Here is a 23864-nt window from a genome sequence, read left to right as displayed (position 1 = left end):
TAGAAGCTGCTTCAAATGTTTGGGATGTGCAGCTTATTTGGTATTCAGTTTCTGTCTGTCCTGTCTTCCCACTGACCCTCTGCTGCCAGCCTTCTGTCCACGACACCTTGACCCTTTGGTCAGCAAACCGCTAACCTCTGCTCTCTGGCCTGGTTTCTCTGGTCTCAGCTCTGCCAGCTCCTCTCATTTAGATTGTGTGCTTGTTGTGTAGGCAGCAGGGATTGTAGGCGGTCATTGACCATCCGAACAAATACTAAAAAAGTTTCCAGTCCCATACTTAACAGCCAGATAGTTATTTGTTTACTTACTTTTTACAGTGAAGTAGCTGGGAACCGGATGAGCTGTTCTTGGAAATTACCAACATGTATTATTATCGTCATCTTTTAATTTAGTTGACCATGTTGATTTGAGAATTATGAAGCCACAGGAACTAAATGAGGAGTTTAATTGCCTTTTGCACATTTCTGTCTCTGTTTCCACTCGGCGCATCCTGAGAGCCATGGGTGTTTGGCAAATTAGTCTGGAAACTTATTAAAATGGCTGAAGATCCTATCATTCGTTGAGGAAAATGCACAGTTCTGCTTGGCATTTGACCCCCCCCCCCCCCCCCCCCCCATCCACATGCAAACAATCTTTACATCCCTCAAAGTGAAGGTCTTTAAAATATTCAGTTTATGATATGTAAAACATAGAGTTTGGGAAACAATGTCACTTCAAATCTGCAAGTGATTGTTGCAGTGAGCATGCTCCAGAAACAGCAACACTCCAGGATATACACCGGCTTCTTAAGGTCTGTTAGTGCTACAACTTGACAGCTTAACTTGACGTTGCTGCACCAATTTATGGACACGCAAAAGCCTCTGCTGTACCTCATATTACTTGGTCCACAGCATTCCTGGTTTTAAGTCCACATAAACAAAGAAATAACAGTCCTCTCTGGTATCTGATGTTTCACCGATGTCAACTTGCTGCCATGCTTTTTAGAACATTTGTTTTTGCCTTCTTGTTTGCACAGAGATATTTAGTAAAACGATAATCCTGTGGACAGATTGATTTTTTTTTTTTTTTTAACAGAATGGGAAGATATTAGTTGAGAATAGTGTAGACAAGGTTGTATGTTTACTACAGAACTGCTCTGATGTTTCAGTGCTTCTAAGAACAGATGCTTGAAGTTAGCTTGATGAAACAATCGGCAGATTTTGTTCCTTTTGCTCAGACGATCGCTCTCCACATTTCTGCTCGTTCTGTTAGTCCACATGTACTCAGCTGGTGCTGGTGTAGTTATAGTTTCAACCTTATTTACTGTGTGACTGAAGCTGTACACAAGTTTGTTGACTGGTTGGCAATAGTGTCTCCTGAGGAGGGATTTTTTGCCAAATTTTAACAAAATTTAGTCTATCCATTCTCTATACACCGCTTTATCCTCACTAGGGTCGCGGGGGGTGCTGGAGTCTATCCCTGCTGACTCGGGTGAAGACAGGGGACACCCTGGACAGGTCACCAGTCTGTCACAGGGCTACATATACAGACACACAATCACACTCACATTCACACCTACGGGCAATTTAGAGTAACCACTTAACCTCAGCATGTTTTTGGACTGTGGGAGGAAGCCGGAGTACCCGGACAAAACCCACACATGCACAGGGAGAACATGCAAACTCCATGCAGAAAGATCCCAGGCCCAGGCTGGGATTTGAACCGGGGATCTTCTTGCTGCAAGGAGAAAGTGCTAACCACTACTTCACTGTGCAGCCCTAAATTTAGTCCTAAACTTCAATTATATGTAAAAATTTAAGTTCCTGAATTAGTTAATTTGCCAACAGAATTTTTTTTTTCAATGGCTATTATTTTTTCACAGTTTATTGAGAGACTCTTTTTAAATGATGTTTATATGTGAAGAAACTCTTGAGAAGGAACCAGCCAGGCAGAGCAGTACTGCAAGTAGCCGCTTCTCAATTCTTGGAAAAGCCGTTCCACTTCTTTTACTGGTGGATTTCTTTTTAGGTTAGGGTGAAATGGAGCATATTGCTGTCCACACGAAGTCCCTGTAGACTCCTGACAGCCCATTTTATTACAGTTTCATTCGAATGGCATGAGCAGCAAGTTAGTTTTTTAGCTCAGATTTGTCTGTAAATGGAACAAGCGTTACACTGTTCTGTTTCTAACAACTCGAAGTGGAGCAGAACCCACATGACATAAATGGTCGCAAAGAAAATAGCACAGAGGCCACTTTTATCCAGATCTGATCCTTAATTACAGATTGTGATCTTCTCTTAGAGCAGGATGACAGGAATTGCTGAGGCATTGTTACAGCTGAGGAATAGGATTGTTTAGAACAATTCAAAACTGTCAGCACAGCGTTGGTCTGCATACGTTTGCTCAGTCAGCTGCCCTGCATGGATGCGTGGGCATACCTCATATATCTTACTTTTTAATCAGGCGGTGTGGAGGAAGCTCCCGTCTCCCCTGGGGTCCTGTGATTTGTCCTGGTCAATGGCGTGTCAGAGGGATGTGATGCATGGTAACCTGGCTGGCTGTGTGGCAACCGCATGGCTGGACCGTGCTTTCTCTCACACACAAAATCTCCATCTCCTGACTCCACGGGAGACAGAAAAGAGAAAGCCCTGGTCTTGCTCGCTATAGTGTAGAAAAACAAAGCGCAGTGAAAGCTGATCTGTCTGTTCTTTTCTTCTTGCTCCCTCTTTGTCCCTTTGCTCTGGCTCTCTGAGCAGCTGCCCGGAGGTCGATCACATTCTCTGCTCGTTCTCGGGCTCAGTTCTCACGTGTTAATCTGAAAGCACTGGGTGGATCCTGTTTGGGGTCACCTCCTGCCGGCAAAAATGGCATTTGATTTCACCTGTAGAGTTTTTCCAAGTTTGTGTTGATGCAGGGGGAGATGACAAATGCTTTTAATGACATATTCTAATGGACTTTTTTTTTCTTCCTGTGCAAGACATGTCATCTCAGCGCCTGAGAGTTTGACTGAGAGCCGGCTCTCAGAGTCAGCCACTGGTACTTAGAAAAGTGGGATTGGCAGTTAAAGCCTCCCTGAGGGTAGGTCGGAGGAGATAACAGCACGTAACTCTCTGTCACTTCCTCCATATTGGCTTCCACTGTAATTATCTGGAAATGAGGTCTTTGTAAAACCTCCTCATTCCTCCGTCTGCTCACTATGTGTGTCGGAGCTGATCACGTTAGCTTGTCTTGGCCTCCGGTGCCCTGTGGGGTGGGGGGGTCACTGTGGACTTCCTCATTCTTCACGGCTTGCCTTTCACCACCAGATGCCTTGTGAGAAATCAATCCCTGCTGTCTGTGACTGGGACTGTGACAAGGCGACTGATTGGGCCTCAGGCTGCAGCGAGGGCGCTCCGTCTGAAACCTGAGTGAGGAGAAGGATTAGGATGTGCTTTGAGCTACAGCTAACACTTTTTTTTCTTCTAAGCTCAGCTACAAAAGATCTAAAAATGATTACTGATTATTCCTCTAATGGTTTAAAACTGATAAAGAAAGGAGACAAAAGTGTCTGATCTTGTGTGAATGTACAATTGTTTTATTTTCAGTGATGTGAGCTGTGTTGCCATTCATGCAGGACAAGAGAATTTCAAAGTGATTTTAGAAACAATGACAATGCCTACATATTAAAAGAAAAGATAAGCAAAAATTAAAATGGAACAGAAAAAACACATGGGTTGATTCAGTTTCTCCCACTTTCTTGCATATGTCAGGAAACAGCTGTGTGTCTTGATTTTAATTACTAACCCACCAGTGGTTTTGAAAGGCATGTTATCTTTACAAAAATCTGCAAAATTATATCATTTATCAAAGCCAGAAATAACGACAGCAGAAAAAAATGGCAGATTTTGAACTTTTCAATGGACTATAGTTAAAATTTGGATGTTTCGTCATAGTAACTTTATTCTATATGTCTCATTAAAACAGTCGCCAAAAAATAAATCATTTGTTCTAACCAGATTCTCTAAAAATCAAAAAATTCAGTGTTACTCTACGCAGCTCTGAAGCTATTAGTGACCCTGCTGCGGCTTACAGACATGCAAAAAAAATTCATGGACTTTTTGGTTAAACTGCCGGCTTTGTTTACACCGGTAGAAACAAATAAAAAATGTTTGTAGTTAACTATCTACGTTTTTGTAGAGTTGCCATTTTTTGCAGTATTTTTACCATCTGTGTACAGTTGGACAACTTTTGTACATGTTTTTTTTTTAATTTTCCCCCAATTTATACAATAAATGATGAAAGAAATTCAACTTTTTCCCCCCACTTCTCTCTCCTCCTTGCCTTAGTCGTGCTGCTTCCGTAGATTGATGCCTACACAATGCTAAGTGTAGGTTTGTTTTAATGCCATCATGAGCACACTGTCATGTTGCTCAGTGACAACTTAAATGTGTGAATGTTAGCCAACAGAATAGCTGAGGCGGAAGAGGATGTCAGTAATTTTGCAGCTATTTCATCATAAAAATTAAAGTTTTAACAGAAACTAGAGCTACATTGCCAAAGTTTTTGTGGTTCATCCTCAGTATGACATGAGTACTTTCCACTAAAGCTAAAAATACCAAACCCACGAGGGAAAGTCACCAAATTCAGACTCTGAACACCATCAGTGAATGAACTGGCGCAGCTGAGGATTTCTCAGTGTTTTGTCATCAATCCGACTCTTTCTTCTTCGGTCTCCTTTATCAGGTGTGATCCCTAAAGTTGATCTTATGATTTGGGAGACGAATGTGATGGAAATATTTATCTGAGCCTCACTTTAAACAGCCAGACTCAGCTGCACTGCGGTGAGCTGTCTCGATCGAGGCAGCCTCATTATTATGCCCTCGCAGTGCAGCTTTGGCCTTACAGATTTTGTTGCATCAGGCGAAGAGCAAAGAATCCAAATCCTCTAGTATAGCATTAAATTCCCTCTTTCTTTTAATGTTTGCTTTGAGCTGTCAGTTTGGTTAGTTACAGCTCAAGAAACACGGTGGTTCTGCTTCATATTTTGCTCAATTCTGGGTACGTTTGAAACTTGCATGATGATAAAATGATAATGATTGTCAGCTCGAGATGGATTTCTTTCTTGGACTCTGATGATTCATTCACACCCCTTAAACAGCCATTAAAAATGCATTTGGATGAAGCTAAAAAAAAGTGTATCATATCAGCATATTTATATCTCTTTGATTTTTAGATTATGCTGTTTCTTTGAAGTTTGACTCTTGGCAGGATTTCAGTGGCGTTTTCCCATTGCTTGTAGGAAAAGACCCTCCGCAGAAGTCTGTGTAGGTGGGAACTGGATTAAATATGCGTTCTAAGTTGATTTCTCTGTTTTCATTTATCGTCAGCATCAACTCGGCTAATTATATAATCCCTGAAAGTAAACGAGATGACTCTGCTTTTACTTTGGCTGTGTAAATAAGGGTTGTGATCTTTGTCTGTAATATGATTATTCAGATCAGTCAGATCATTCGGCTTTGTGACCGGGCGGATTCTGCAACAATCGTTTTTCTTTTCGTATATGTGAAATAATTCTTCCCCGGCTTAAGCCCCAGCTCATAGGCAAAGTGCCCCCCCACTATCCTCCACCTGCCCTTAATTCTCTACCCTCAATCTTCAATCCCGGCTTTAGCTCACCCATCCGTGCACCTCGTTACTCTCACCCCCAACACTGCCCCACTTAGTCCCAACCCCTGTGCCCTCAATCCTCAGCCTGTGACCTGCCGAACCGAAGGGCAAAGTTATACTGATGCTCTTGATGCTGTCGGTATCCAAACACACCTCTCTTTGAAGCCAAATATGGGTTTAATTCTGGGATTATTTACAAAATGCCCACCAGCACATTGATTAGAAGCAGTGTCTTTAGCGTTTTAGCATCATAATGCCTTGTGTAAAAAGATGATTGACTCAAAGAGGGAACTGAAGTTGATCAGCTTAGAGCCAGAAACCCTCAGTGTTTATTATACTTTAAGGTAGGGCTGCAACTAACGACGCGTCGATGAGTCGTTTGAGCGCGATACGTCCTCAAAAGCGGAAGTGAGCGCGCAATGCAACAGAAATCACCTTCCGACCGGAGCGCGGAACGCGGACGGACGTCGGCGCTGCATCGTGCATGTATTATGTATGCACGATGCAGCGCGGACGTCCGTGTTTAGATACAGCTGGATAGTAAACGCTGACATCCATGTTTACGATATAACGCGGACGTCCGCGCTGCATCGTGCATACATAATACATGCACGATGCAGCGCCGACGTCCGTCCGTGTTCCGCGCTCCAGTCGGACGGTGATTTCTGTTGATGACGTATCATGCTCAGACGACTCATCAACGCGTTGTTAGTTGCAGCCCTACTTTAAGGTAGGACTGGGCCATAAAGCTGCAAAATATATGACAGTATAGCGTTTCATGCCTTTTAAAAAAAGACCTTGAGAATATTTATCAAGGTACATGGGTAAAAATTAGTTTATAACCACTGATCCCCAGACTAGCATGCCTTGGGAGACCTGCATGCAAGCCAAGAGGAATGGCAGTGAATGGGAAAAGAGATCAATTACCAAGTGATCTAAGAGGCTACAAGCCAGGAAGTAACATTTGGAGTTTGTTCATGCACCCAACCTTTGTGTTTTTGACGGTGGTTTGCATATAAAGCATTTAAATGAAATGAAATGATAAAATATTCAGCTTTCTTGTGCATTGGCTTTTTAGTTGCAGCTTGTGTAATAGTTATGTAAAGTGTTGAAAATAACCTGTGGAAACTTGCTGCACATTGACAAGACAATTTGTCGGCATGTATGGTGCAGTATGTAATCAAACTATAGCATTAGTTAACCCAGGAGACGCTCAAAACTGCAGCAATGCAATACAGTATTATTACCTCCATTCACGTAAGAATCCCCAGAAGACGGTGAGAAATGGAGCAGGACTTCATGTGACTCAGTCCGCTTCAGAGATTTTGGCTCCAAATCTCCCAGTTTTCTCATGAGACATCAGCTGTGGAGATCTATCAAGTGTTAGATCTGCCTCCACTCTCCTCCCCATGTCCCACTGAGGTGAAGTCATCCACTGAGCGCAGACATGACCACGTAACCTGTAATACAAGAAACCTCGCTGGGAACCAATGCAGAAATAGTTTTCAGATTAGCACCAAAGTTAGGTAAGCTCGGTATCTTTGACCAGCATTTTTAGCTATATTCAACAGGTGTTGTTCCCTGTGACTTTTAGCAGCATCTAGTAAACAGATGATTGAAATCTGACCGAGTTGTTTGCTTCAGTACTGGGAGCATCAGCAGGCAGATACGTCTGACGTGAAAACACAAAGTTTTCTTAGACCAACATATTTCCAAATGCCCAGAAGTTTAAAAAACAATGTTGGCTCTACATACTGTAAATGTGTTCCTACTTGCATTTTTAATTTATCTCCATATTGTCTGCCTGCTCTGTGTAAACACTGCCTGCAGTTCAGCTTAAAAGTCCATGAATTGACTGTTTGCTGCAGCTAAATCACTCATGGCTTCACAATTGAAGTGTAGCTTTTATTTTTATATAATCTTGTTTGTGTACACAATTTATTTTGGTTCCAGGAACACAGGAAAGCTGGAAATCCAGCAATTCTTCCTGAATATGCAGTTTCTGGTTTTGATAAATGGAAATTTTTTTCCAAGATAACATAACTTTAAAAAAATGGTGGCAGGGTTTGGCGATTCAGGGAGTTTGATTTGTATTATTCTGACACATCTTTAATGTTCTCAGTTGACTGTCTGTGGCACTTTGCTCCACTATAATCTCAACAATAATCACCACTCAGGCATCTCAAACACTCTGAGAAGTCTCTTGAATGATGTATATTAAGTCACACGACTCTTCATGTCAGAGATCAGACTCCACCTTCAAGAGAAGCGAGTATGTTTACACGAGGCTGAAGACGTCTCTCGGAGTGGATTATTTCAGCTGTCGTCACTCTGAGCACCTGATGGGACCAGATGCTTTTTCTCTAAGGAGTTTGCAAGAAGTTTCTAATGTTGACTTCTGTAGCCACCTTTTAGTCAACCGCACATAGTATCTTACACATGTTTTATCATTATGTGTACTGTAATGCCAGTCATGCTCTGCTACCTATAAAGTACAGCTACAAGGCCAACAGTTCATTTAGTTTTGGCTGCAGTTCATCATAGTTTCCTGCACTCGCTGCCACAGATTTTTTTTAGCAACATTCCTGCTCACATAGGATGTGATTTAGTGAATTAATTTATTGAATAAACATCACAGGTATACTAACACTTTGCAAAAAGACTGAAAAGATGACAGATGGGTGTATATAAACAGACAAGCAGGCACACAAATGACATACAGACACATAGAATGTTCCTACACAAACAGTAATACATCCTATTAACACTCGGAGCTTAAAGTTAAAGCATTTCTTTCATGATCAATACTGCCTGTGTTTAGACACGGGGGGTTTGCAAAAGTATTTTTAGAGAAGGCTGAATGGGCATGTGTGTCTCTGCATGGTGTGTGTGTGTGTGTGTGTGTGTGTGCGCGCGCGCAGTGTGTGCATGATAGCACAAACTTATTTATGCCTTGTCTCGGCCAGCTGCTCATTTGCAGATAAGCCGTGCTAGCCGTCTTCTTTGACCTTGAAACTAGCCGTGTTTCTTTAAAAACCCGTCCCCAGGAAGATCTGAATAGGACACTGGAGTTGATTACAAGCGTGAAAGTTTCCCTCATGGGATCCATTTTTGTGTATTTTCTTCCCAAAGCTCTTTTAAAGAAATAATGTGGTTTAAATTGAATTTTGGAGATTTAAAACATACACTACCAGTCAAAAGTTTGGACACATTTTGTCATTCAAATGAATCGAGAAAGACGGTCCAAACTTTTGACTGGCAGTTTACATTTTTTGGAGAAGGAGATAGGCAAGATGAGGGAATGAGAGACAAGAAATTCTACCAAAGCAACCCTCAGATTTGCAGATCAGATAGAAAAGAGCAACAGATGGAAGCTTTTGTGCAATCAAGAAAAGAATCCATTGTTTGTTGTGGAGTGAACATTGACATGTGCAGTCCTGCTAACTTTCTATTGTGCTCTTTGCCATCAATGAACCTTTATGTCCAAAGAAAACTCCTTTGCATGGTGCTTAGTCTTTTTGCATCGCCTCATTGTTGGTGTCAATACTTCAACAATAAAGTCCTACGTTGTGGATAAACTGTGGTTTTGTCCGTTTATTTAAAAAAGTAGAGTTAAAGTAGAATTAATGTAACATTTGGAATTTTTAACATATTCTAATACTTGTCTTGCACCATCAACCGTCCAGCTCCTCTTAGTATGTGACAGGTTACAAAGGCCTCAGCCCTCCTTTCCAACATTTTTCAACTAACAACCAGCCACATAACAATTCTGGCTCCCCTCTCTGGTTCTCTTGCTCCCCCTCTCTCCCCAGCGGGCTTGCAGCACATGTCCTTGCCTCTGGAATTACAGGCCTGGTCTTGAATAGTAGGGTTGTTCCTCCTCTGCCCCTCCAGCGCCTCTGCTGGCTTAGCCGAATCAAAGGCCCAGAAACCGCACATCCTGCAAGGTGCTGTTTTTGTGGTAGTGCTGGGGGGAGGGGAAGTGGAGCGATGAGAACTGAAACATATGAGCGGAGGATGACGTTGTTCTTTGCTGATTAGTGAATCCAGCATGAAGGAATGAGTGTTTCCCATGTGGGTCACAGCTCAGCTCATGTGATTGGTGGATGTTTGTTCCCCTAAAGGTGCCATCAATTGCTGACCCAGCTTTAGAAATGAGTAGAAATCAAAGAACATTTGTGTGGAGCTAAATATTTTCCCAACACTTTGAATCAAACAGTGATTTACTTTTTATTGTGTTCACATTGACTGTTGTGAGTGCTTTAGAAGAAACATGTTTCATATGTTAGCATTCTGTTGTCAGAAATTCTTATTTGAAAGAGGCATTGGTAAGTTGTTGTGTAGATCAACTTTTTTGTTAGGTATTCTGCAAAAGATGGAACTATTTGTCTGTGACTTGGTCAACCCAGAACTTCAACAACTACTGCATAGGTTGACATGACGTTTTGTACGAATACTCATGGGCAAATTGCAATAACTTTGCTTGCTGACACCACTAACTTTTAGGGCTGGGTTGTGGTCTCTCTAAGTTCTAAAGATGTGCGACCACTCTGGAAATCAAAAACAACCATAAAGAGGGGCCCAAAGGGGGAGATGCAATATAATTCAAAGACATTTTCAGAAAGTCTTTCCAGGGAGACATTAAAAGTGTTGTGCTTGTTGTATACATGTGAACTACCACAAATAATTGAGTATTACTGAGACAAGCTACAATGAGAAGTTCCAGCTCCAATGTTATCAAATATCTGCAACAGAGACCTGGTATTAGCTGTCTGAAAGCCATTGAAACTAATGATATTACCAGCTGGAGATGTGTTTTCTGTTCAGTGCTACTATATGCTTGACTTTTGTCTGTGCCTCCATTTGAACCTGTTCCTGCATTAACGTGATTTTAAAGTACTCAGCCTCTCCTTCATCTGATCTTTTCTTGGGGTCATAAAAAATGGATTAAGCTAATCATGGTCCAGGCTTTTCCAGTCCAGTGTTTGTTTTCATTAAGTCCAAAGATGAAATACTTGAACATGAGAGGGAAAATGGAAAAACAGCCTCCAGCTCTGTTTCCCCTTTCTCTGCCGTGGTGGTATGTAGAATTCATTTAGGATGGCTGTCCACTAAAACTCCATTAAGGACCTCAACCTTTCTGACAAGCCTGAAGAGATGCACCAAGGCAGGTGCTTATGGAGATGGAGTGTGCAATAAGGGAACCTGGAAGGCTTTAATGAAGGGGGATCTCAGTAAAACTGGTCCTAGTCTAATCTCTGGAATCTGAGGGCTGTTCTTACCTAGACGTTAGCAATCACACAATGGTAAAACTGTAACTTAATAGTTTCTTGCTTGGCGTTCTTTATCATTTGCTTGCTTCTCTTGTCAGTGATTTAAACTGATCTGATGCAAGAGGTTCAGACACAACTAGAAGAGGAAGCTGTTTGGCTTTGAATGACGGGATGCAGTCTCCAGTGGGTCAGAGGAAGCTGAATGAGAACACTTTGCTCTAAATACACAGTTACTCTATGTCTTTATCCAGTAATTGCTGTTCCATGAATGGCAGCAGCATTGGAAAGCTTGTCACATCAAATGAAGTGGTCGGTTATTATCCGAGTTCCTGACTGCATTCCACTTATTTTTTAGGCTGGTATGTTGGCTGGGTGGTCCAGTTTTGTCAATGACACCTTTGCTGTGTACAGTCATCCCCCCCACTCCTCATACTCTCCTCCGGCCCAGCGGTGCCACAGTGTCCCGGCTGTGGGAACACGTTGTCAACCCGAGCTGGCTGCAGCTCCAGCTGACTCTGGGCCATGGATCTGGTGTCTCTTGCCCCAGATCTGGTGTCTCCACAATGCAAAAAGTGACATTGCAAAAGAAAAGGCCTTTAAACTAGAGGTGGGCATACTGTGAAGGAAGGCAGAAGAACAAACACATTGGATAAATAGACAGCAGGACAGAAAGACAGTCAGACAGACAGATGGCTTAGGAAGCCAGCAGTGTTGATCGTCTGGATGGAGAAAAACAGATGGATGGACAACAGAGGCAGGCTGGCAGCAGGAAAAGCTTGACAGTGTGAGGACAAACATTCATACAGTCAGGGAAGATGTGATTTGCTTCAAGTGCAGTATTTATGTTGACACTTGGCTAGTGCTCTAATGTGTTAAATACCAGCTATAATTATAGTTCAGTGTTAAGTTACATTTCAGGGATAAATGATAAATGTATTAATTGGTGAGTTGAACAAAAAGAAAAAAATGTACAACTTGCCAAACATTTACTGCGTTTAGCATCCTAAATGAGAGGATTTGCTGTTGTTCTTGTTGTTGTATCATTCAAAAGTGAATATTTTTTGGCAGTTTTGACAGTTGGGTGGTTCTAAAGGCCTTTTTCTCAAATTCTGACACTTTATAGACAGATTTGTTTATTACTTAACGAGAACCTGCATAAAATAGATACATAAGCAATTCTAGAAGTCAGCTGCACTATACATGTCTATGCAAGTCTATATCTCCTGAATATGGCAGTGGTGCAGAGTTAAATGGACAGAAACCAAAGACGGCCTGATCTAGAGACAGAATTACTCATCGTTGTTTGGAGAACTTAGGTGCCTTGACCTGCTGAGAAAACCTAAAGTCAGAGCAAACCGTTCAGGGTCCAGTGGGTTGAGATGGAAACTTGTAGGTGACACATTGATTCATCTCCCCCATCACAGTATAAAAGCAGTATGATCGCCATACCGACAATCAAGTAGACTCAAGCCCACTGCAGGTGCACGCTCTATTCTCCCTCTAACCTCAGGATGCCTTCACGGCCTCCTAGAAACACCCTCTTCTTCAAACTCTAATCACCACAGACACATAGCTGCTCTGCTATTCTTTATGTACATCCTTCAGACTTTGTATTATTCAAGTCTCTGCCAGCGTGCTATAGTTCCCATTTGTTTACTGCGAGGGCAAGTAAATATTCTAGTAGATGAAAGCTTGTGCGCATCCGTTCCAGATGCTTCTCTTGCTGCACCCTCTTCAGCCGCCCCACCACACAATTTTCATAGTATTGTTACCCCAAACAAACATCCCAACTGTAAGAGCTACAGGCATGCCTGGCCAAGTTTTTTTTTTTGCCTGAGGTTAGCTTTGTTGGGAATGAGCGGCTGCCTTGACACATGAGCTTTAGCCCCTTTACCTGCCCCATCGTTAATATCCCCAAACAAAAGCACAAAGACATGCCAGATGCAAGGTGAGGTGTCATTTTTCATTCGGGAACATGTAAAAAGTTAGGCCTTCTAATATGTAGATGCTGTACGTCCACGTGCATTTAAGTTGAGACGAGCTGAGGGATGTTGCCTGGACTGGTTTTCAGTGTACCCATTACCTTAATCTTTCTTTCTTTGACACAAGAACCCACACATTGGGGCCAGCAGACAGAGCAGCTGGGTATGTTCTGGAGATGAATGAGAAAAGTGGGTGAGGCCCGGCCAAGAGACTCAAAGAGATCAATGTATTTCCAACAGATTCTCTTTTTCTCTGATGTGGAGCCACACAGATGCAACTGCTTCCCATCCTTGGTGTTACTCGTCCACTTTCCTGCTTCATTTTAACACGACACCTTAAAAGTGAATCGCACCATTCGGGATAATGTGCTGAAAAATTGCAATCTTTGAATGTCAAATTCTAACACCGTGTGGGCTTGAAAGGTGCCTCTGGGGGAAAAAAAAGTTTGTTTCTTTGCACAGGATGGGAGCTGTGTTGGGCTTTGATTCACAGCAGCTACAAAAGGATTCCAATGGTTCAATGGTGACCCAGAGTTACAGGAAAGAAAGAAAAAAACACATGGAAACTTTTCAAACAACCTATTCTGGATAGAGACCTACTCTTACCAGCATTTACGAGTGTGGATTTGCATGCAGAGGAAATTACATTCGCACAAATTGTTTATGTTAAGACAAACTTTGGTAAAAAGAACCTGTGCACTGCCACTGACCACGAAACAATAACTTCAACAATGCTGAGGCAACAGACGTGGCTCACTCTTAGTGTTGCACCATTTGCTTTAATTTATCCCTCTTGTTTCTGTGCGGCCATTTATTCCAGACATAAGTAATACTAATGCATCTTTTGAATCTACTGAACCATGTTAAGTTATTTGCTACCTGATGGTGAGCACCTGCCCTGGTAACCATGTATTTTGAAGGCAAATTCTACTTTTTGATCCACATTTATACACATTTATACAAAAAGACACAAAATATGCTTTAGTTCGTTGTACTTTAGAGCTATAGGGAAGCAGTAGCACAATAATTAGCTTTATTATAGCTTTGCTTGGGACTGTGAGTGCTGGTAAGATATGAATCAAAAAAACAAGAAGTAGAATACACAGCAGGAGTGATGTGGCAACTTTCTGTGGTTATTTTAGCATGTTTGACACTTTGGTGTGGCTCTATGTTTGTTCCTGTGAATCCAAATTTCCTGTTGATAGCAGAATTAGAGAAAAAGCAAAAGTTTCTTGAGCAGCCATTCAGGTCTGCAGGGGGTGCAGTTCTTAGTGAGGCATTCCTTTGAGAGCGCATATATCACCGTACTCACTCAAGCCGACATCCAGCCCCACAAATCTCGGCCAGTCCGTCTGACAGACCAACACGCCAGACTTGTGTCCAGATCAAACAAAGTGTCTAGATGTTAACCAGCAGCTGAGCAAACAGCTCGGCCTCTGAAATGTACTTGCTTCTCCCAGCATTCAGCTCGTCGCTCTCTTATTTTGTTTGGATCAGAACGACGGTCCTCGCAGGCCACTGTAAAGTCAGCCGTGATTGATCTCTCTCCTGCTTTGCTGCAGGCCTCTCGTTGGTGGGGGTGTTGCCTTAGTAACTGTGGCTTTTGACTCATTCTCCATTTAGCAGAGCCAGATCTAATTGGCAGAGATTATTGCATTTCAGTTATTGAAATGACAAATTTAAATATTACCTCGTTGACTGGAACTGACAGAGATTTAAGTGTTTATTTTGCTCAGTTAGAATCCTCTGGTTTAACATCTGTTTTTGACTGCTGGACTGTGTTGTGTTTGAACAGTACGCACAGTTAGCCGCCATGGCTGAGCTGCTTCTGAATCAGACTATAAAAACCAGAGTGCAGGAAGGAACCTGAACTCTTTGGGTCGGCCGCCCACAGCACTCCTGAGCCCAAGAGAAAACACTGGAACTCATCACAACCACTACTGTATTTCCTGTGTGAGTGTTACAGAAACAGTTGGACTGAAATGCATGAATATGTATTTCTTCTCTCAATTAGATCTGTTGAGATGTTTTGTGTGGGAATAATAATCAGTGTGAGATAATAGAAGTTCAAATCCTTATTCTCTTATTCCGTTTGTTGGTTCCATCCATGGATAAGCTGCTGTAAAGCATCCTACTTGAAAGTCATGTCACACGAGTGGAGTTCCTTTTGGATAAAAAAAAAATCCCGAAGGATGTTGGTACAGCTCTCAGCGTTTGAAAGAAGTTGAGGATTACTGGCTAGGCACTTTTCCATTCTGATTTAACAGTCATTCTCTGGATCACAGTAGCCTACAGTGCTTCCATTGGAAGCCTCTCTGCGGTTTTGGAAGCTGCTAACATGTCAGTCAGATGTTGTAATGGGGACCACATTGCCAGTTCTGTAATATTTTGAGATAAAATGCTTTAGTAAAGCTGGCAGTATGCTGTGTGTTATTTGGCTTTAGACGGCCGAAGGGAATCTGGTTCTCGTTTTTGGCAAGTCTGTATTACTTTAGATGGACCTGACAATTCCTTGAGTTGTAACTGTGTCACTGACAGCTTTATTTCATCCAAAAAACTGGATTTGTCGCCTTTTCGTTTCATTTATGTTTTATCACAGGCAGAGTGATACATGTTGGTATATGGAGGGAGACCTAGAGATCAGTAATGTAATCTCAGCACTGATGTAATCTGAGATAAAACCACACAGCAACATTCTCAGCAGTCATGCCCAGATGTAAGGCAGAGGGGGTGGTTGGGTCCAACAATGTCTGACATACCAAGCACATGATGAACTCCTTACTGGTCCCACCAATCTAATGAAGTCATTACACAAGTTCTGTTTCACAAGAACACCATGTGAAGCCTTAGTCACAGCGCAGTGCTTTTTAGGAGTGCATTGTGTGTGACACTCCAGGCCATGACACGTCGACCCGATGAGTCAGGATGTCAAATGTAGAAACCTCTCCCATCTGAGACACTTCTAAGGGTGCAACTGCAAACATGATGTGGATCTAGTGACCAGTTGACATTAGCGCAGCCGGCACAAGCAATAGGGAGCTATTATTTCACTGTTAATTTGCAGGCCAGTATTGGCTGTTGGAATGATCCAGTGTTGTTTTTGAGTTTTAAACAGTAGAAATGATAACACAGAATTAAACGAAGGATCAAACAATGAACTAATTAAAGGATTTCCCTATGTATTATCTGATTATCTGATTAATGCATTTGCTGTGGAACATAGAGGATTTATTTATTAAACATATCAACACAAGCAAAGTTGGGCCACTTAGAAAGTCATGTCAGTCAATTGACATATTTTAGTAACTTCCTGAGCAGTTTCTGGACGTTTTTAGCTCTTGTCACATTTAGCACAACCATAGCTAGCAGTAAAGCAAACTCAAAAATGATCTCTTGTGCAGTAAGACATGGTTATGAATCATGATAAAAGACAATGCAAAAGTTTAATTAGTATAAATCTTTATTTTACAAAATTGAAAATAGAAACATCATGTCCAGCATTTTCCAGGTGTCCACTAATACTGGAAAAAAAATGGTGGTTTGCATACAAAATATATTTTGCTACTTACATTAATAATTTGCTTCCACATTTGTCTCTGCTTTGTGTGAACACAGCCTGCAGTTCAGCTGAAAAGTCCATTCATTTATGCCATGTGATTGTTGGTCGGTCACTAATGACTTCAGCGTTGTGTTGAAGCTTGCAGATTTTTTTTTTTTCAGAAATTCTGGTTTGAGCTCTGGTTTATTTTTGATGGACTTTTAAATGAGGCAAGTACAGTAAAGTGGCTTTGATTGAACATCAAGTTTTTAGGCTTAGATTTGGTTGAGTTTTGCAGCAGAATGGTGCATCACAGATGATTAGTTCTGTTTGTGACTATACTAAATGTTGAATTTTGGTAATTTCTTTTGACACAAAATGTCTTTTAAACCCGACAATGGGATTTGGGTCATTTGCTCTTCCACTTCTTACAGTAAAAGATGCCAACTAAAATTTCTGTGCCTCTCCCTGTCGGTCATCTGAACCTTGCCACTGCTCGTTGAAGCAATCCCTCCAGTGCTTCCCTGTTTAATCCAGGGCCTGGCACGCCATGACGGTCTTGCAGAGCAGGGCTGGTACAGATTCAGTCACCCTGCAGGCCTTCAGTTCACATCCATCTGCCTTTCATTATCTGTGTGGAAAGAGAAGACGGAGAGAACTTGATGCAGAAAGAGAAAAGATGAGATGGGGACGGCCGGTGGGTTCAGTGTGATTACATGGTGCGTTTTACATCTGGGTTTGAGAATTAAACCAAGAAAGCCTGGGAATCTGTTGAACACTGACTTGGCAGATTGTGCTGGTGGCTCCCTTGACCCAGGTGTGTGCCATGTGTGGTGCCATGTAGATGAGTCCAAATTAAAGTCACCCACCTTCCTATTTGCTGTCTTTTCTCCATCTTTCTTGCCCTTGTCACATGGTTTGCATTACTTCTTCAAAATCAAGGCCTTCTGTTGCACTGGAAGAGAAATGTACTAACAACAGAGGGCATTCTTTACATGCAGGAATGTAAATGAGTGTACAGTATAGTCAGTTGTTTGTAAAGCAAAATCTGTGCAATCATGAGAAGGTAAACTCGATCAAACAGCAGATCCCTGGTTACCACAAGGCTCGTTAAAAAACCAAGTCACGGCATGGTGAGCAACCTCAGAATTAACAGAGTGGTAGGCACATCTTATGTCAATCTAATCGCTTGGATAGACTTACTTTTTGTATAAGTTTAGTCATATGGTACGCATTTACCGTAGACGTAACAACATAAAGGATAGCCACACTCTAATTAACCATGGCAGTAGAGTCTTATTGAAATATCAGAATACTCAAAAATATCTGAAGAATACTTGCTATAGACTCTGAACTCTTTCTGGCATGCCATCCCACTTCAGCTGTAATTGAAAGCTTGTGCTCCGTTAAAAACTGATCGGCCATTTCGTAATTACCTTTGATGGTATTTATCCCGTCTTGTATCCAGCCTCCAGAAGAGGCACAGACAACTCCCCCAGTCCCAAACCCTAGATCTGAAGCAGATGGTGAGGCAGGGCACCCTCCTGCATCGTCCCTCCCCAGGCCTCAGCGGCTATTTCAGGTGCTGCTGATGAGCCACTCCGCATGTGGAAATGCAGCCCAGGGACTGATGTGGTACGGCATGTCCCAGATAGCTGCTGGTGGAAACTGTAATCAACTCAGAGAAACTGTAGAAACTCTCTGAGAGTTTATAGTCTTTTGTGGTACCCGTGGAGAAACACATTGCTGCACTCAGCAGAAGTAACAGATGCATTTCTGACAGACTGATTCATAGCAACGTTAATTGGGAGCATCAAGGGAAAGCGTGCTGTTGGGTTTGAGAGAGAAAAAGATAAAGGTATCTGTCTCTGGCCCTCTGACAGTGGCTGAGTTGTTTTTACTGAAGCCCAGTTTCTCTCTCAGAGGGTCAACATTATGGGTCAGTACCCATCCTGCTTACAAGGCACTTTCTGTGACAATAGAACAGGCCTATCTGGCAAATCAGAAGCCATTCTGAACTGCAACTTTGGGCATATTTGTTGCTATGAATGGGGTTATGGGAAGTATGTGATGTGGCCTCCAAAGGAGCAATTGGATAACATCCAGTTCAGAAACAAAAGGGCTTTGGTCCAAACCGATGGCCACAAAGACCAAATAGCACCTCTCATTGTCTATATCAACGTCATGTGCATTCTGGGCCACATTGACTCGATGTCCATCAGTCAGCTGGATTTGTTGCTGACAGCTTTATAGGCCGTGCTGTCCACTCGTGTCAACATGTATCTGTATGTGGCTATGTAGGCCTACGTAGCTGTGTCAGACTGTTTGCTTGCTAGACGGGTGCAACGACTTTGCTAATTATTTTTTCCACATCATTAGCTGTTTCTTTCCCTTGTGTCATTTCTCAAGACAGTGCACAGGTGCTCTCATCTGTCCTCAGCCCTGTGGTTTGAAAGGGATCACAGAGGGCTTTGATGTCCTCTCCCCCAAAACACACCGATCCCTCTGCAGCGAGGCCTCCACACGTGTTTACCATACAGATGACCTCAGAATGTCAGGAATGTACCATGGAATAGTAGAGGGACAGTAGGATGGTTCCATTTAAAAGGAAAACTTTGGATTGCTGTGGTTTGATTTTTAAAAACATTCAGGGTCCCTTGTGTCGACTGATGTTGCCGTTAGCATGGGATTGAGATAAAGCATCAGTATTGTCAAACACCAAAGTAAATCCTACATTCATTTCAAATATTTGCGTATTGGGTTAGATAACTTTCTTCTATGTGCAACTGTCAGATCTTAATCTCAGGTCATGTCCACAATAAGGTGAATAAACTTTATTTTTTTGCTGTTTTTAAAAAGTTTCAGCATATAAAACAACAATTGTGTTTCTTTATTCTGCTTCTTACCTCTTAAGTCTCTCCTAAGTGATCACTTCTGTACATACTAGTTGGTAAGAAATGTAAAGTAACGCCCCTTTTCAGATATATCTTTGACTGTGCAAGGGGATTGCACTGACATAATGCTCTTTTTTCCCTTGCATGTTAAATTGTGTAGTATTATTACTGGCTTTCTTCTGTTTCTTGCCCTCCCACAAGGATTTGTGCTTGTTTGCAAAACACAGTGAGGTTCAGGATATGTTGTCTCCTGTGCGCCTGTTATTTTGGCTGTAATATCCTTCTTCGTGTCGGTTTGCTTATATTTGTGTGATTTTAGATGTTGTTCTGTTTGTTTGCTGAAGTTCTGTCCTCCAGTTTGCTTTGATCACAGCTCATAAATGCTACCAATATGAACAGTGACTGTAATAAATGTAATGATAAAATCACTGCATCATGATGGCAAACAAATAAAGTACACGACATCTGCTGCATAAATAACTGCTCTGAAATGAAAAATCTGCAATCATCGTAGTTGACAAAATATTTTCCTCTTGGCGTGTGGGTGGCCAACATGTGGAGAGCAGTTTTTGGTAAAACAATGATTTTTGGATTGAAAACCCCATGTGGAAAGAATGCAAAAACTGAAAAAGATGAGCTGTCACAGACTTATCTGTCATGACCCTTGTGCAACTTCATAGCAGATATATTTTTTTTTAAATGTTTGCAGAGTGCGTCCCAGTTTTAGGCAGCACCAGACCTGTAATTTCCTCTGACAGGTGGTTGCCTTTTAGCATTAATTTCCCCATTTGTCAACTTGGTGCTACAGCTCCCGTGGCCAATGCTTGACTTGGAAAATGAATGATTTAATGAGTTTCCTTGTGCAGTCATGAGTGTAATTGTGTTAAATGATCCAGTACACTCCTTTGTGTCAGTGCCATGCTAGCTTTGTTTTAATCCCCACATCCTCTGGAGATGGAAGCAAAAGTCTGTTTGACTTCAATGTAGCCGCATTTAAAACCAGCCCTCCTTTCTTTAGTGCTCATTGGTGGTCTCTCAGGTTTGTCAGTGCCCTGATGTTCTTTATGTTGAAGTGTGGGGCTCCCTGATTGCAGTCTTGCCTCCACTTTGCTGTTGAAATCCCACTATTCACGTTAATGATGTTTGTGGTTCAGCGTGGTCGAGAATTTAACCGCTTTGATAAGCATTCATTCAGATTGCATTGCTGTGTTCCATTTGTCTCTGAGTGGTTTATTTCATTATGAATGCCAGAAGAAAGAAGCTGCTATATGAGAATGCAAAAAAATAATCAACAGTTTCTAATAGACTCAATGTAAATTTATCAGGACGGCGAGAGCCTTTTAATGCTGATGAATGGAGCAGAGCCTTTGGTAATTTGATTACTGCATTTAGGACACGTGTACACACACACACACACGCACGCACGCACGCACGCACGCACACACACACACTTACATGCACTAAAGCAGCTCTCAGCCCGCTCTGACTGGAACCTTTCTAATTGAGTCAGCAGCTGATTGGTCATTAAGCAGCTTGATTGACTGAACTATTGATGGTCTCCTGTAAAGGCTCTCAGGGATCTTTTTGTTGTTTTGTTTTGGGTTTTTTTTGTGCAGTGGCATTTGTTGCTGTCCAACTGTCCACTTCATGTCCACATAAATGAGTGTATCCATTAAGTAGCTGGTTGGGCATATTTAAACTTTCTGACAGGCACATGTTCCACTGTTAGCTCTGCTTTAGTTTAATCTCTGTTTTAAATTATGTCGAGTACAACAGTCAAGGTTTTCGTGGAAATGAACACAAAGAATTTTTCCCTAATTTTCAGAGCTCATTAGGTGGTGAGAGGGAGGGCTATTACCATAAACAGGGAAGTAGACCGTTACAAACTAGTTTTTTGCACTAACTACCTTTAATTACAAACACAGAAACTGCTGCACAAGCAGGTTTTACTCGGCAAGTTGGAAGTGGAGACTGGCAACAAATCAGCATGTGAGGAATGTAGATTTTACAGTCATTTACAAAAATGGCAAAATTACTTTCTGTGGCAAAGTTTGAGCTTTTTGGCAGGAACGGCCCGTTTCTACACCATAACCTACATTTAAAACAGATCTGTCATTAGTGGTGCAAACATATTTTAACGGCACTTATTTTTGCTGAAAATCTAACAAATAACCTCGTCCGTGTTAGTGTCAGCAGTACTCATGGTGTTTGGCTTTACAACCAAATCATTGATATCAATAAATGCTCTTGAAGGATAAACGGTTCTACCTGTAGTGGACGGTGGTGGGAAACTACATGGAGATAGAGAATGAAAGATGACATTTATATGAGTTTCATCCAACTGTTTTTGCACAGGTAAATGGAAACAATTCCAAGGAATATGCAAAATGATCACTGGCAGCTCAAATCATTGCAGTCAAGTGATAATGAAGTACCTCTGACTGGTCTATATGGAATGATATTCATACTCTAATGTAACTGGAAGCACCGATAATATTCTCAACAGTTTTCTGTTTCATAAAGTTGTAGTTTTAAGTTGATTAAAATATTTAAAGGGTATAGAAAGATTGGGATATTTCCTTACATGCAGTGTTAATATAATTTCCTGAAGCCTTGTTTTGTGTGTGACAGTAAAGCGTTAAATACTGGCTGGTTGTAGAATATGTATTTGTTTGGGCACCACCATGTTTGTAGTGCTTTGATCACCATTTCTATTAATTTATAAAGAAAGCAACAAAAACAAATTAAGCACACCAGAGAGCTGATTAACTACAGATCCAAACATCAAGGATTAGATTGATCAGACAGATTTAGAATTAATGGATACTAGACAATGTAGCGCAGTGTAAAGTCTTTTTCTGATGTTGATTGGCTTGCCTTGAGCATCACAAACAAGCTTTGTTCCTTTATCGTTCAGAAACTAGGCATCAGGCATCATTTTATTAGCAGCTCCTTCTTGTTAATTTTCTATAATGATCAAGTAATATGATCACATAATCAGAGTAACCTCAGACACCAGGATGACGGTGCCACTCAGCTTCACAAAATCAACTTCTAAACATATTTTATGGCCTCAAGAGTCTGCACATTGAGCTGACCCGCATCAGACCTGGAGGCATTGTTCCTTGGATGATAGTCAGACATCCTACTAAACACATTTCAGCTTGTTTTCAGCGGGTTGCCCTCTGTCAAGAGTTTGATCTTTATGTATCGGAGCATTAAGCTTTGCCCTGAAACAAAGATCTTTGCTCTGTTCAGCTTATCGCATTGCCCCTTCTTTCCATAGTCAGTCAAAGTGCCAAGAAACAGCCAGTAAGATGTCTCAAGCAGTCGTCTTTCTAACAACACCTGGTGCAGTGAGCCGTGCAAACGCTCTGTGAAGGCATGTTGCAGCCTCAGTGTTTTCTAACTTTAAAATGAGGCATCGCTCTGTACCACCTCCACCGGTGTCCGCGTGGCTCTAAATCACCTCATTAATCTGTTTCCTCTGCTGAAGATGTCTGGCCCAAGCCTCCTTCCATTAGGAGAAATCCATTACACATGGCCCCGGCGAGATGGAACACACCGAGGAAACGTTTTGTGTGTGTTCACAGGAGCGTGTGCGCGTCTCAGATCCCAGTTGTCCTGTTGAGGATGTAAATTTAAATGAGGGGCGCTCTGACAGGCGTGATTCCTCTGAAAAGACCTCGGAGGGTAACTTACCTGCACATACAACTGGTTTAAGTGAGGCCTGCTGTCCCCCCTCTGCATTCTTAAGTGGATTGGGTTTTCAGTCACGGCCACTGATGTGTTTGCGTGTGCGTGTGCGCGTGCGCGTGCGCGTGCGTGCGTGCGTGCGTGTGTGCGTGCAACTCTGAGTGTGATGGGAATCAGGTTCCATTCATCCTGGAGTTATATTCAACCTTAATGAAACACCTGAGACCGCTGTTGCCAACCTCGTGTCTCTACAAGCATTCAGAGGACCCATAACTTAGGGGTAATAAGCTGCGCTGGGCTGTTCAGTCGTACTCCTGTGCACGACTACTGTACTGTAATTGCTGGCTTTGGTGACTCTTTGCTCTTTTTTTCCTCATCAATAGATTTCAGAAGTATAGTGTTGTCATGTAGCCTAGCCGCGCTAGACAACCCACGGCAACGAATTTAATTCTCTGCCAGGGTGGGTCTAGTTACCCTCCATAAGGCTCGAGGCTGGATTCTCCTAAAACTGGCCGGACCAATCACCATGAAGTGTAGAGTCAGAAGGCGGGCGTAACTAAGTGATGACAGAGGCGTGACGATTCTGACAGAAACAACCGGCGCACAATAAACAGTTATCTTTCGACTCGGCTTTGACCACAGCCCTTAAAGATTTGAAGCTAAAATTCAACTTGAAAGATAAACAAAGGACGGCACTGAAGTGTTTCATTGAGAAGAAAGACGTATTTGGACTTATGCTGACGGGATATGGCAAATCCTTAATATACCAGTTGGCTCCGCTGGTTGGGAAGCTAATGGGACTTAGCCACAATCCGCCGGTGCTCTAGGAACTCCGTCAGCCTATTCGTTGCCTTGA

At 42.1% G+C, this 23864-nt stretch overlaps 2 protein-coding genes across 5 annotated transcripts in view; one reads left to right on the top strand and one right to left on the bottom strand.

The window, feature by feature from the left end:
• Window positions 1-23864, bottom strand: part of zgc:77752 (uncharacterized protein LOC393862 homolog) — a 411733-nt gene that overhangs the window by 35015 nt on the left and 352854 nt on the right. The gene's annotated exons all lie outside the window — the stretch shown is intronic.
• The window catches only part of srgap1a (SLIT-ROBO Rho GTPase activating protein 1a), a 97440-nt gene that overhangs the window by 9615 nt on the left and 63961 nt on the right, over window positions 1-23864 (top strand). The window lies entirely within an intron of this gene.

The sequence above is a fragment of the Acanthochromis polyacanthus genome, chromosome 8 (assembly GCF_021347895.1).
Source record: "Acanthochromis polyacanthus isolate Apoly-LR-REF ecotype Palm Island chromosome 8, KAUST_Apoly_ChrSc, whole genome shotgun sequence".
Lineage (NCBI taxonomy): Eukaryota > Metazoa > Chordata > Actinopteri > Pomacentridae > Acanthochromis > Acanthochromis polyacanthus.
This window is presented reverse-complemented; position numbering and strand designations above follow the sequence as displayed.